The following is a 13,956-nucleotide window of genomic DNA, read 5'->3' on the forward strand; positions in this document are numbered from 1 at the left end:
TAAATTTGAGACATATGGCCATTAGAGCAAAATGAACACAGGTATTATATTAGTTACTTTTGTATTATTGTGACCAAAAACCTGAGAAAAACAACTTAAAGGGTGGAATTATTTATTTTGGCTCATGGTTTCAGAAGTTTTAGTCCATAGTCCATGCCTCTTGATTCTGGAACTGAGCTGAGGCAGAACATCATGGCAGCAGGAACATATGGCAGACATGAAACAAAAAGAGGGAATACAGGAGGGGACCAGGGCAAGATATAGCCCCAACATAAACCCTCAGTGGCCTACTTCCTCCAGCTAGGCTCCATCTCCTAAAATATCCAAAACTTCCCAAAATAGTATCACCAGCTGGAGACCAAATTTTCAATACATAAGCTTTTTAGGTGCACACTTCATACCCAAACCATAAGTGTTCTAAACATGGCTTCACTGAAAGCCTTAGCACATGTTGAAAGAGGCCATGTGTATATGAGCTGGCTAGAGGAAATCCTGCTAATAGCTTGGTATAATTCATCATCAGAAGTGGTCCTTTAGGGTTCATAGACCTATTAGTATGCAAGCTAAGGATGTAGGTGGGTGGTAGCAGAAAATCTATTTACCAAAGCTGCCACATTCAGCAACTGAGGCAGGCACCTGGGAACCCCTGCTTTCCCAATACTTCTTTGAAAGTCCCATACAACTGAAGTGTTCTGGGTGTTTTCTGCCCATTAAAATACAATTATAAAATTACCAATACCATGTATAGGACAATCCCTTTTTTTTGTTTTGAAACAATGTCTCTTTACTTTCCCTGCTTTTTTATTCATGGCAGTATTAAATGTGTCCCTGAGTCCCTCCAACCTGCCACAGAATACTAAAACAATAGCCATGGGAAAAAATACCAGATGGTATGCATATGCTCTTGGGAACAACTTTCAGCAATGGTCACTTTTTAAAGCTTTTCAAAATATGTTTAGTTAGCAAAAAAAATAACGGGACAATTTCTTCAACTAAATGCATTGAGATGAACATGGGACCTAGTCCAAGAAGGTAAGTTAAGAAGAACTACCTTTATTCCCTATGGTTCCCCCAGTCTGATTATCAAGTAAGTCATTATGATAAGTACACAAATGGCTCATAAGGAGTTGCAAGTCACCTTGCCATGCTTCAAATGGATGGCAGATGTAACAGCCCTTGCATGGCTCACCAGACAGCTCACACAGGCTGTCCAGATGCGGCTCAATAGTGATTGCTGGGGCAGCAAATAGCACAATATGCTCTAAGATTTGAAGCAGCATAGCCTAACTGTGTTAATACAATAATAGAAACAGAGCGTGGGGTTATCAACAAGTTTGCCTACTACCCTGAAAATGCCATGAAAAGAACTATATTTAATGCACTACCACTCTGTAGATATTCTGGGTAGTTCTATCTATAAATCAGATGATACAAGTGTTCTAATAAAACAGGCCTCTCAAGTGATATCACACCCATGAAATGCAATTGTTTGCTACTTGGAAAGACAGAGTCTGTACCCATGTCATTTAAATATCCTAAGCATTTGCAGGACTGTAATATACATATTAATATTTTAAATGCATGCTTAGTCTGGTCAATGCAAAACAGTCATCTCATAAAACTTTCAGCATTACAAAATAATGCTTTGATTTAGTCATCTTAATGCTCCTAAAATTCAGTCCTATATATTTGTTTTTATTTATGATCCTTGAAAAGATATTGAAAATACTTGCTTATGGTTGAACGCCTTGCTACTTATGACCACTTAGACTTTGTTCATTCTCCAAGGTTTAGGTTAGTGTACAGATGCTCTACTTTCTTCCTGAGGATTCTACCCTTAAAAACACACACCCTTATTCTGCTATATTCCCTAAACATGGAAGAGTTCAGGAATTGAGATCCAAGTCTGACCTAATTATGAATGTTGCTCATTGAATCATGCTCAGCTACTGCTGAACCCAAAATTATTTTAAAGGTTCTAAATCCAAGAACTTGTACCATTGCTTATAATTATTGTCTATATAACTGAAAGAACTAGCTCCTAGAAATATAATGTATTTGTCCCTAATGAGGCTATTTAATGCATCTCTGCATTTCTTTAATATGGAAAGGAAGCCTGAAAGTTAAGAATGAGAGGAAGCATGGAAATAATCTCTACATAAGAAAATAGAGTAAAATTTATTTTTGCATCTAGGAAGGAAAGAATAGAAGTGAAAAGAAGCGAGAAGAAAGATCTGCTGATGAAGTTTTCAGCATAGTGTTGTCTATTCAAGCATGGTGGCACCCAGGTGTAATCTCAGTTACACGAGAAGCAGAGGTAGAAGGATTATGGTCCACGGCAGTCTGGAGGAGAAGTGTGTAACCCTATCTGAAAAATAAACTAAATCATAAAGCCCTAGGCTATGGCTCAAGGACACTTGTCTAGCAAGAGTGAGGTCCTGAATTCAAAACCCAGCACTGCCAAAAAAAAAAAAAAAAAAGAATGGTTTTACTGACATGCTATGATATAAATGCACTCTTTCACCCCAAATGTCAACTGAATCAGCTCCAAATATATAAGAAGTGTAGGAGTAAGTGTGTGTGTGTGTGTGTATGATTTAAACAAGTAACTAAATGAAGAATGCTTGCACCAGTGCCTAGCACATGGCAAACTCTTACGTTTATCATTTACAATCTTGCCTGGAGAAAAAAGATACGTTACCACACACATAAGCAGTGCTACTGAAAAATGATGGCTTATTTTTACAGAACAGAAAAACGTTAGAGGAATGAGGGTAATAATTACTATAATTAAGCCCCTGGCTTAATTTTGGTAAGTCCAAACTAAAACACAATGTTTGAGGTTTTGTTCTTTAGCAATTTTAGTAAAAATATGTTTTTATATACAGAAAAATATTCCTGGTACAAAACCTTGTGAGTTTATTGTGTGTGATGATGAATTAAGAGCCACAAATTAACATGAAGATTAATTTACTAACTCTAGTTTATTCCTAAAGTACTCATTTCACTATAAAAGGCCTGGGTAAAAGCTGAAGATATAACATTAAATCATAACTCCAAAGATGGTTCTTTGGGGACAAAAGCTAATAGAGGCTAGAATTGCTATTGCGTCTTATGTCAATAATATCAAGATATATCTTGGAGAGCTGGTAGGAATGGTTTAGTTAACATGTCCATTGAAATATTATTTATTTTTCCCCACAAGTCTTTCTGAGTATCACATAGATTGCTAATCTGTGTCCTCAGTAAATAAGGCACGCATCCCCAAGGACCACACAGCTATTATACATACACACTCCTGAGCAGCATAATGATATTTTGGTCACTAATGGACCATATATTCAACAATGGCCCATAAGAATACATTGCCTAGTGACATCGTAGTCATCCTTGTTTGCGTGAGTGCACTCTTAAATGCTCATACAATGGTGAAATCGCCTAACAGTCAGAATATATCCTCATCATTAATATGTGACTATAATATGATTGTATATACAGTCTTGAAAAACCTTTTACCTATTTTCCTCAAAAAAGTAAAATAAATGTTTTGTAAGGATATCAAAATCATGTGAAACCTACTTGTATGTACTAAAAGTAAGATTTAATGAATGGAAGAATGAAGTGAAAACATTCAAACTGACCAAGAATATTATTTTAACTACATGAGCATTCTCCTTTAAGAACTACTATGTAGATGGCAGTGATTATTCACCATGTAAAAGATTATTTGATTTGACACAAGTTTTCATGGCCCAGTTCTATCCACCCAGTGCATTTTCCTAATCTATAAATAACCAACCAAGTTGATAGAGAAGTTCGAGCTTTTGAAAACATAAGGCAGCATTACCGATGATCATTCAGTCAGAAGTAATGACATGAGTCAATGGGGAATGATGAATCAATTTACATCTAACTTTCAGGAAACTGTTTCTCTTACTAAAATACATTAGTACATAAATACCATCCCATGATTTAAATAACACTGAATAGAGTATATCATCAATATTTTAAAGCTTTCATCTCAGAGACATCCTAAGAGGTATCAGCTTTCAAGTTCAGAAGAAAATTCTCAGCATATTAAGTACAGTACTGGAAGAAATAGTTAAACTTCTGGGCAAATATAACTAGATCATAGAAGAAAATATAAATAGCAAAAATTGTCCTTCCTTACCTGTTACATGGGAGAAAAGTCAAGTTCACAGGGTCCATACACATCCAAAGAGAGGAAGCCAGAAAGAAGAGAAAAGAAACAAAGGATCATTTTGGGAAGAACTAAAACACAGGTAACAATAAAAATGCAGCAATGTGGTTGGACTTGGATCACATTATAAGGGGAGAGCACATATGGGTGATATAGAAATAGGTAGAAATGCAAAACATGAAAGCGTTTGATGTCCCCACTCTAGAGGAACTAATACAGAAACCTTAAAGCAACAGAGGTTATCATGAGAAGGGGATCAGTAACCAGGGTAAAGATCAATTAGAGATGAATCAACTTGGGTCATAACACGTGTACATGAAAGCAATGCTAGGAATATTTCTGTATAGCTATCCTCAACTCAACTAGCAAAACACTTTGTCTTCCTTATTAGGCTTGTCTCTTTTCTTCAACAAAACTAGTGATAAAGGCAGAACATGACCTGCCCGGAACTGAGGAGGGGGAAGGGGGAGAGGGTGGGGGAGGGGGGCAGGGAGGAGAAATGACCCAAATAATGTATGTACATGTGAATAAAAAAATAATTTAAAAAAATGAAACATTTGAAAAGTAAACCACTCTTCTTTAATACAGAAAGTTTATGATTGTGTGCATTTGTTCAGGTAAATCTTTTTTTTTTCTGCTAAGTAAACTTGAGTTAATTTGTCTGTAATGTTGTTGACCATTGACCATTCACACTAGACACTCTCTGGTGGTACACATCTATTTCTGTACACAATGATGATGTACATAACCAGCCTTGCATTTTGAACACAGTCTGACAAAATAGAAAACTCTGAGCATGGTTGTATTATCAGTGTGCATATATTCAGCTGCAGAAACCTTGCAATCATGTTCAAATTCATGTCAATCAGTGTGGATAGGACCACTTTGTTTAAATATTGACTGCACCTCTAAAATATGCTCTGGCTGATGCAAGGAGTCATGGCACATAGATACCAAACCTGGCCTTTGCCCTTCAACATCAAATATTCTATATGGCCCATATCACAAATAATGGGTTTACATGGGGAAAATCACTAATTATAAATTTTAGATATCCCACAGGCTGTCCTGACACTATCCCACCAATGAATATAAGTCCCTATCATAATTGCAAGGATATAACAGTTTGAGGGTAAAACTTAATCGCAAAGTATTTTCTAAGGTTTTCTAGCAGTCACTTATAAAGCTTCTAAGGTAAAAGAGTACACTCATATCTGCAAGCCAGCCTACCTCAACATGTCAAGATGGGAAAAACTCAACCATACTCTGAAATTTTACTTTCAACAATGAAATTTTGAAAATTTCAAAATTTCAACAATGAAAAAACTAACAAATCATTCACTATATGGGCAAAAGGCCTTATGTTTATAGATGGAAAATAAGAATATGAAAAAATGTTCCACATCACATGTCATTAAGAAAATGCAAACTAAAATGACAATGAGATGCCACTAAACACCTGCTAGAATGGACCAAATCCAAAACACTCACAACACCAGGTGCTGGGGGTATGGAGCAAAAGGACCATACCAGTGGAACAGCAAAATGGTACAGTTATTTTGGAAGATAGATTGGTGAGTTTTCAAATAAAACAAACATACTCTTACCATGCCATACAGCCATTGCACTTCTTGGTATTTACCCTAAGAAGTTGAAAACTTATGTTCATAGATGTATGCACAAAAACCTGCACACAGATGTTAATAGTGGGTTTATTCTTAAGTACCAAAACTTGAAAGCAACCAAGATGTCCTGCAATATGTGATGGATAAACTATGGGCCATTCAAACAATGGACTATCAAGTCATGACAAGATATGAAGGAAACTTAAATGCATACTACTAAGTAAAAGAAGTCAGTTTTCAAAGACTACATACTTCATGATTCTAATTATATGACATTCTGGAAAAGGCAAAACTATGGTGACATAAAAAATTCATTGGTTGCCAAGAGTTAGGGTGAGGATGGGGAAAGACTGAATAGATGGAGCATAGAAGATTTTTAGGGCACTGAAACTGCTCTGTATGATGCTAAATACACCTCACTGTACATTTGTCCACACCACAGAGTATACATCAGAACTGAACCCTAAAATACACTGTGATTTTTTGGATAATAATAATGTGCCTTTGTAGGCTCATCAATTGTAGCAAATATACCACTCTGGTAGGGAATGTTGATAATGAGGGAGCCCATATATGTGTGGGGCCAAAAGGCACATAGGAGATCTCTGTGCCTTCTGCTCAACTTCACTCTGAACCGATAAAACTGCTCTAGAAATTGCCTGTTCTAAAAAAAATCATGCACATATACCTGTATACACCTGTATGTTTAAAAAATTCTTCTGTCACATTGTCCACAATATAAAATAAGTGATATCATAGTTAGCTACAAAATCTCTAATACATGCATCTTGAGTTTCTCAATTCCTTAATTCCAAAAGCACACTTCATCCTTCCTTCAAAATGAGGCTAAATATCTCTTTTCAAAATAATAGTAATCTGACCATGTCACAATCTTTATTTAAAATACTTAAACGACCTTGCATGGGTGTTCTACAAGGTCTTGGGAGCTGGGGTATGCTATCTCCTGCTTAATCCCAAACCACTGCCCTCTTGTTCTTTGAGGTCCAAGCACACCACCTTCCTTTCAATTCATTCAAGATTCCAGCTTCTTACCACTGGGCCTTTGCATCTGTGGTTCCCTCTTAGTGAAACATTTCCCTCATAAGCTCCACCATTTCATTTTGGTTAACTCCTACTAATCCTTTAACCTCATTGTTAGAATCACATTCCTAATTCTCAAATACTCCCTGATCATTCCCATGGTTAAATGCATTTACCTATTTCTCTCCTTCAGAAGTTAGATCTCAGTTTGTTTCATACTTTCATCAATATTGTTATCTTATAAATTAAACTCCTTGGGGATGGAAACTGTGCCTTCTTTTGAATATTAACATTATTCTAAGTACCTAAAATCATGGACACTGTAAGAGCTCAATAAACACTGATTATTATTAAATGAGTTGGTAGATTGAGCAACTTTTTTAGTGTGTGACATCCGAAAAGTAATACTAGGGAAAAAATGAACATTTATTGAGAAACATCAAAGTAATGAAAAGTTATCAGCAGTTAAGGGTATATGCATAACCCTGTACATTTTTTCTACTTAAGACTCTTCCCTAGGAACGTTTTTTGGCTATAGTATCAACAATGAAAAGTAGAGCACACCCATGAAGATTAATCTCTTTACTTGTACACTTTCCAACAGATTTCTTTTTTATCTACTTAATTATACTTGATGTTTGATTGAATTTGAGGTGGGTAAAGAAATTGTTGTATAGAATTGAAAAAAACTTATTTTGAAGGCTGGTCATGATCTAGACAGATTAAACTGCCTCAGACCAGGAAATGATCTTAGTCAAGGAGTTTGATTATCATGGACTTCCAACAATGTTCCAAGAAGACCAAATAAAAAGTTAGTCTCATAGAAAGGACAATGCTATATACAAGTTGAGCATTACAGAAAACTTTAAAAAGGAATGCGAATCTAAAGAGATTAATATTATTCAGATTATTCTTATATGAGCAGAAAATATGTTGTGCTTGGCTTCAGGAAGCTGGATTTGAAAGCTGATGACCTCTATCATACCTAGCTTTTCAATCAGTCTCCGCTGGGAGGCATGGTAAAGAAAGTAGATTGACAACCAAAATAATGAGCCTTTACTTGCCCCAGGAGAAAGGACCCTGAAGATCAGTGTCATCGGTATCTAGCAAATATCATCACCCATGTAGAAAAAGGCAACTCTCTGAGTTATTATTAATAAGAATCTATAAAGTGCCCATAATGTATGAGTGGCACTGTAAGTAGTATGCTTGAGGAGGAGAATGGAAAAAAAGAAAAGAGTGCTTTGCTGAAACTTTTGGCCATAGTAGGGGACTTTTACCCACTAATATCCCTTTATATTTGGAGTTGATGAAGCACAGAGGGTACACATCTAAGAACAAGGAAGCAAGCAGGTTGTAAAGAGGACAGAGGTGAGCAGGACACAGAGAGAACAAAGGAGGGAAGAGAGAAACAAGGATAAGGTAGGTGAGAGCCTGACCAGAGAAAGAAGATTTTGAAAAATAGTTCCTCTGTACAGCTGGTCACAGAGTACCTGCTCATTTCCAAAACACTTCGGACCCAGGATTTTATCGTGCCTCACATCAAGTCATGAGACTGACAGGCAGGGATCACACCCTGATTCTTCATTTTTGGTAACCACCCCAGACCCAGAGAATTGCAAGTTGCCCCAAGTCCCAAAGCTGACAGGTAGAGAAGCAGGAAGGTCTGTGTGTATTTCCTTGATGCAGAATGCAGGCAAAGAAATGCCTGCATTTCATGGGAAGAGCATGAGCCTGAATAACTGCAGGCATTAAAACCAGTCTAGAGGTTAAACAGAGCAGCTCTGGAAAAGGTGAAATCCTCAACTGTTCAAATAGAACTTGTTTTCATTAAATCTTTTTTTTTTTTTACCTTTAACCCATTCTACAAATGTTTAGGGCAGGCCTACTATGGGTCAACCCTAAAGAAAAATGAACCCTGATTCATGTATAAAAGAAACACTACTTCCTTCTCTACTTAACACAAGGAGAACAGCAAGAAATGGGGCTCTTGTTTGTGATTGCTTTTTAAAATCATAAATAACACATTTTTTCAAGTTTTCACTTTCATAAAATTTCTAAATAGCCTTGACAGCCATTCTAGAGCATATACTCTTTGATTTCAGATGGTTCATCCTCTTTTGACTTAACTGGTGTCTAAGACAGAGGACAGAAACGATGTACTTGCTGATCAACTCATATCTTGAAATTTGTTAGGCAGAAGAAATCGAGAAATTCTCATTTCCTACCAAAGTCCTAAATCTCATGTTATAAATTAGAAAATAAGAGTTTTTTGATGGAGAAGAGATTTTTGCAACTAATCAGTCTTATTTATGGTTCAGAATGAATCTAAACAAGTTAGCCAAACCGCTTCATTTCTCTTCAGTACCATTTTCAGGTGGAACCACACTTAGATGAACCAACACTACCTGAGGCAGATCATATAGGGACTGAGAATTGCTTGTAAGTTACTTCTAAGAATTGCTGTAAACTCCCACAGCCACTTTTTAAAGGGAGACTTATACCAAATGGCAGAAGGTGGGCAGACATGGGGGAAAGTAGGCAACTGGAGAAGCTGGAAGGTCCCAGTGGCATATTAACAGGCACTTAGTAAACATTGATATTGTCATCAGGCCAAAGCAGCCAAATTCATAAAAGCCAGTAGGACATACATATCTCCCCCATCTCTTGACTTATGAGTCCAAAACTTGGAAGTCCACTGCTGCCTCCCACACATGAGCACACATGCATCCATACACATATACATACACACGTCCTTAAACTTTTAAACTGAAGAGCTAGCTAGTCCCTAAGGTGAACAATACTAGTGTTTTCTAATATCTGAAAGGTTTCTGGATCCTGAGGACACAGAAAACTACACTGCTCAGTATTCCTGTCACTGGATAGGTCCATGACTAGTTCTGGTCAATGAGGTTAGAGCAGATAGCAGGTCACATGAGGGCTAAGATGGTGAGAAGCTCTTGTACAACCAGTCATCCTCTTTAATTGCATAGTGACTGCACAGGAGTTCTGTTAAGAAGGAGGTAACCCCAGGTTGAAGTGTCTGAATCCCTAAGCATGTGGGACCATTACCCCAAACAGTTGCCTAGATCTATAGTGAACTGAACTCTGTATGAGAGAGAATAAGCTTTTGTTAAGCTATAGAAATGTGGATGCTTATTTTTAAAACAGTATAACTTCGCCTCACCTGACTGATACAGTTCAGTGTCCATATTATAAATCATCAAGTTCTCTTATTGATGAGTTTCATCTCATCAATATTTCTCAAATACACCCAATGCCAATCCTTGTCACTTCTCAGATCAGTTTGCCATTGCATTGATGGGACAGGTCTCCCTGCCTCTGGTCTTAATGCATTCTAATCTATTTTCCTTACAGCCAGAGTCATCATTTTAAAGTTCAAGCCCAAGCCAACAGTTTCTTTACCTAAAATCATTAAATGGTTTCCCAATGCTCCAAGGATCCAATGCAAAATCCTCCCATGGACTTCAAGGTTTCTCTAATGGGTTCTCCATCTACCTCACTATTCTCATTCTCTATACTTCAGTTCTGTGAATATCTGGAACTACCAAGATGGAAATTTACCATCCCCTTTCTGGAACAGTGTTGTCCACCCTTGCCCAAATTCCTCTAGGCTAACTCCCAAAAAACCTGACTGAAGAAATATCTCCTTTCCTGACTTGTCTAAGCTGAATTACATGTTCCAGATCAACCTCTGCTTGCTCCTGGTATTAGTCACTACTTCAGAATATATAATTTCCCTACTCAGTGACATTCCCCTGTTAGCTAAAGGGAGAACTCTTTGACATAAGGACTGTATTCTAGTTATCACTGCATTTTCAAAACGTCACACACAGTAGACTTCTAACAAGTATTTGTCAAATGAATGGATAAATGGATACATGGATGGATGAATGAATGGATGGATGGGTGGATGAATGAATTCTTAAATTCAATGTGCCTCTCCCCTCATTTCCCTTCTCCATTATTTTAAAGACATAAAACAGAAGGAAAGAGAAAGGATTTAATAGTCTAGTCAATCTGTTTTTAATTCTCCTTTTACCACTTGGAAATTGTGTGACCCTGGGCAAGTAATCTACTCTTTCTTAGCTTCCAAATCCCCTGTATAAAATGGGAATGATCACATCTCCCTACTGATTGATTGCAAAACTTAGAGTTGTGAACAGGTGTAGTGTGAGAAGCACAAATCAAAGGCTACGTACAAATGATAGTATAATATTCTTATTATTATTACTATTGCTCATTTAAAAACTAGTCCAATGGCAGCAATGGAAATACACTTACTTGGAAAAGAGATCAGATTTCATGTCAAGCAACAATAACTAGACTGGAGGTAAGTCCAGGAACTCTGTGGGGGATAATGGACTCCTACTCAGCTCCCCTGACATGCTCAACTGAAAACCTCATACTTTATATTTCTCTAAATACATAAAATTTTAAGCTACTCCAACATTTATTTCTTGTTCAGACTCCTTACGATTATTTCCTCTTTTCTCGCCTTACTGAAAACGCTTCTCTGCACATTTCCCTTTTTATATCTCTGGCCAAAAAAGAAGCAGGCAGTTAATGAACACAAAGAAAACTGAGCAATCTATCCTCATTTAAAACACGAAGTTTTAATTCCAGTTCTTCAAATGTTCACATCAGTTATGCATTCAACATGTATCGATTGAGTACCCAATCGTTCTATGCCTGGGGCACTGAGCTGGATCCTCTTTTTTTCTTCTGTAAGCTAACATTAATTAGTTACAAAGTACTGGTGATACCTAATTGGCATAAAATTACTTGAAGGAAAAGTTAGTTCCCCTTCTTGATACTTCAGCCTTCTTGGTACTTACGTAGAAAGAGAAGGATTTTTTTTTTTGCCTATGTTTTCTCATTTTAACAAAGCATGCAGCAAATTTTCACCATATATGAGACTTACTTTTTAATCATGGAAATTAGTTACTCTTTGATTGACAGTGTCATAAGGGATCGTCGCTGGTTCTTGCACTCTAAGAAAATGATCCTAGAAATCTAAGCTAATCTAAGCTAGCTAAGGCTAGCTCTTTAACCTAAAACACTCACAGATGTCAACACAGCATAGAGCATGGGCACTGAAAGAATATAGTTATTTTTAATTTTGTTTTGTGTTCATTGCAGCTCTCATTCCTAAAGGAGTCTGATGACCAAATTGCAAAATCCTTTCATGTCCCTCTCTTCTTCCATTGCCCTGTTCTCTCAGCTTCAAAGGCATACTGTCCTCTGTAATAACTAAACAAAGCATGATGGAGAGTATGCTGGTGAGATGCTCCAAAAGCTTGCCTTGCGGTGAATGTAGTCAATGTGATGTGGTCCTCATAAGGAAAACAGAAAGAAGTGCTACACGGCCAGTGCTTTAATAAAAAGAAGTTGATTTAAAAAAAATGGAAGCTGAAGAATAACTAGCCTTTCTCAGGATCTCATGTCTAATATTAAATAGCTATGAAATTCCTCCTAACAACTAGCTCCAATCCTTCTTCTGTGTGAAATGCTCTGAATTATTTAGAGGAACTCAGGACACTATCAAATCAAGGCGTTGACATCCTCAGCTCCACTGCACCAGCTTTTGATATCAACTTTTCCTCGGGGATTGGTTTCTCATCATTAACAGCAAAAATATATTTCTCTTTCTATGATTCAAGACACTGCACCACAAATATATCCTGTGCAAGTGAGCAACATTTGGCAACACTCACAAGATCTAATGTCACCACAGGTAAGAAGCTGTCTCAAGGAATGATTCAAGACTCAGTTCTCTGTCTCCTTTAGCAGCCTCTCCATTAGGTATGTCTAGGGATCCCAAGAAGCTGTCAAGAGAAATTAAGCTAATTATCTGTGTTCTTGGAGTCTTCTAGTTCCAACAAAGATGAAGATTGCCTCTTTCTATCAGTCTACTTCAGATTTATTCCTTACATTTAAAAGCTTTCATCAGCTATGAGAATGCACATTCATCCCTTTCAGCAAAAGCATAGGTACCTCTTATTTTCAGATTGTTTTTCACTTTAGTACAGACCTACCAGCTGCCAAGGTACCTATGGATCTCCTCAACTGAGCTTGATTCTTCCAAAACAATTCAAATATGAAGACTGAAAGACCAGAGTGTTTTTTCTTTGTTTGTTTTCATGGCTCTTCTTGTTTGTCCTCCTTTTAAGATTTTTGGATGCAGTTAAGCTAATTATCATAAGTTTCATTTCAACTTGTGAATTCTTCATTTTGGCCTATGACCACAGCTGTCTCTTTGGCTTAGTTTGCTGACTTACCTGCTTTACTGGGGGACACATTTACAATGATTTTAGCTGATTCTTCCCCCATGATCACTCTTGGATGAGATCGGTCCCTAATTAACTGGTTTATGACATTAACAAGAAAAAAGAACCATTTTGGAGGATTTTTTTCCTTTGTAATGCTGGTTGCTGGATAAGGCAGCTATTTTCTCAGGGCTGTCTTCTGGCCAAATAGCTTCTGCTGATGTGAGCCTTAGTAGACTGTTGATGGTCAAAGGGTGAGCAGAGGTGTCCAGGGAATAAAAGAAAACCTGTGAAAACTGGCCTGAAGACACATTACATATTTATTATCAAGCAACTAAACTATTTTGTTTATATTAGTGTCTAAGGCCTTAAGGAAAACATGCATTTGCAGAACCTATTTTAATAGCTGTTATCAACCTCTTGTCAGCCCTGGTTATCGTACACAGCACTACACAGGCACATATGTTCCTGTTATAAGGCTTCGGCCATGAAGCATGCTTCTAAATCATTGCCCATCTTCCTGGTCCCAAATCAAATGAGTAGATGATTGAAGAGTAAAAATAGCTCAGAGAATAGAATCCATTCGGAACCAAAGAATGTTCATAACTGTATTGAGCATTTTAGCAGCAATTTCCACATGCAAAATATAAACAGAAAGGTCTATGTAGGAACAACAAAAATAACTAACATCAATTATGAGAGAACAGAGTTGCCTTTTAGCCTTGAACTTTGTTTTTTCTACTTGGAAAAATTCCTTTAACTCTCAACTGCTTTTCCATAAAGTAGAATGTTTAACAGC

At 37.1% G+C, this 13,956-nt stretch overlaps 1 protein-coding gene across 1 annotated transcript in view; it reads right to left on the reverse strand.

Annotated features, from left to right (window-relative positions):
* Hs6st3 (heparan sulfate 6-O-sulfotransferase 3) overlaps positions 1-13,956 on the reverse strand; it is a 699,700-nt gene that overhangs the window by 298,974 nt on the left and 386,770 nt on the right. The gene's annotated exons all lie outside the window — the stretch shown is intronic.

The sequence above is a fragment of the Castor canadensis genome, chromosome 10, assembly GCF_047511655.1.
Source record: "Castor canadensis chromosome 10, mCasCan1.hap1v2, whole genome shotgun sequence".
NCBI lineage: Eukaryota > Metazoa > Chordata > Mammalia > Rodentia > Castoridae > Castor > Castor canadensis.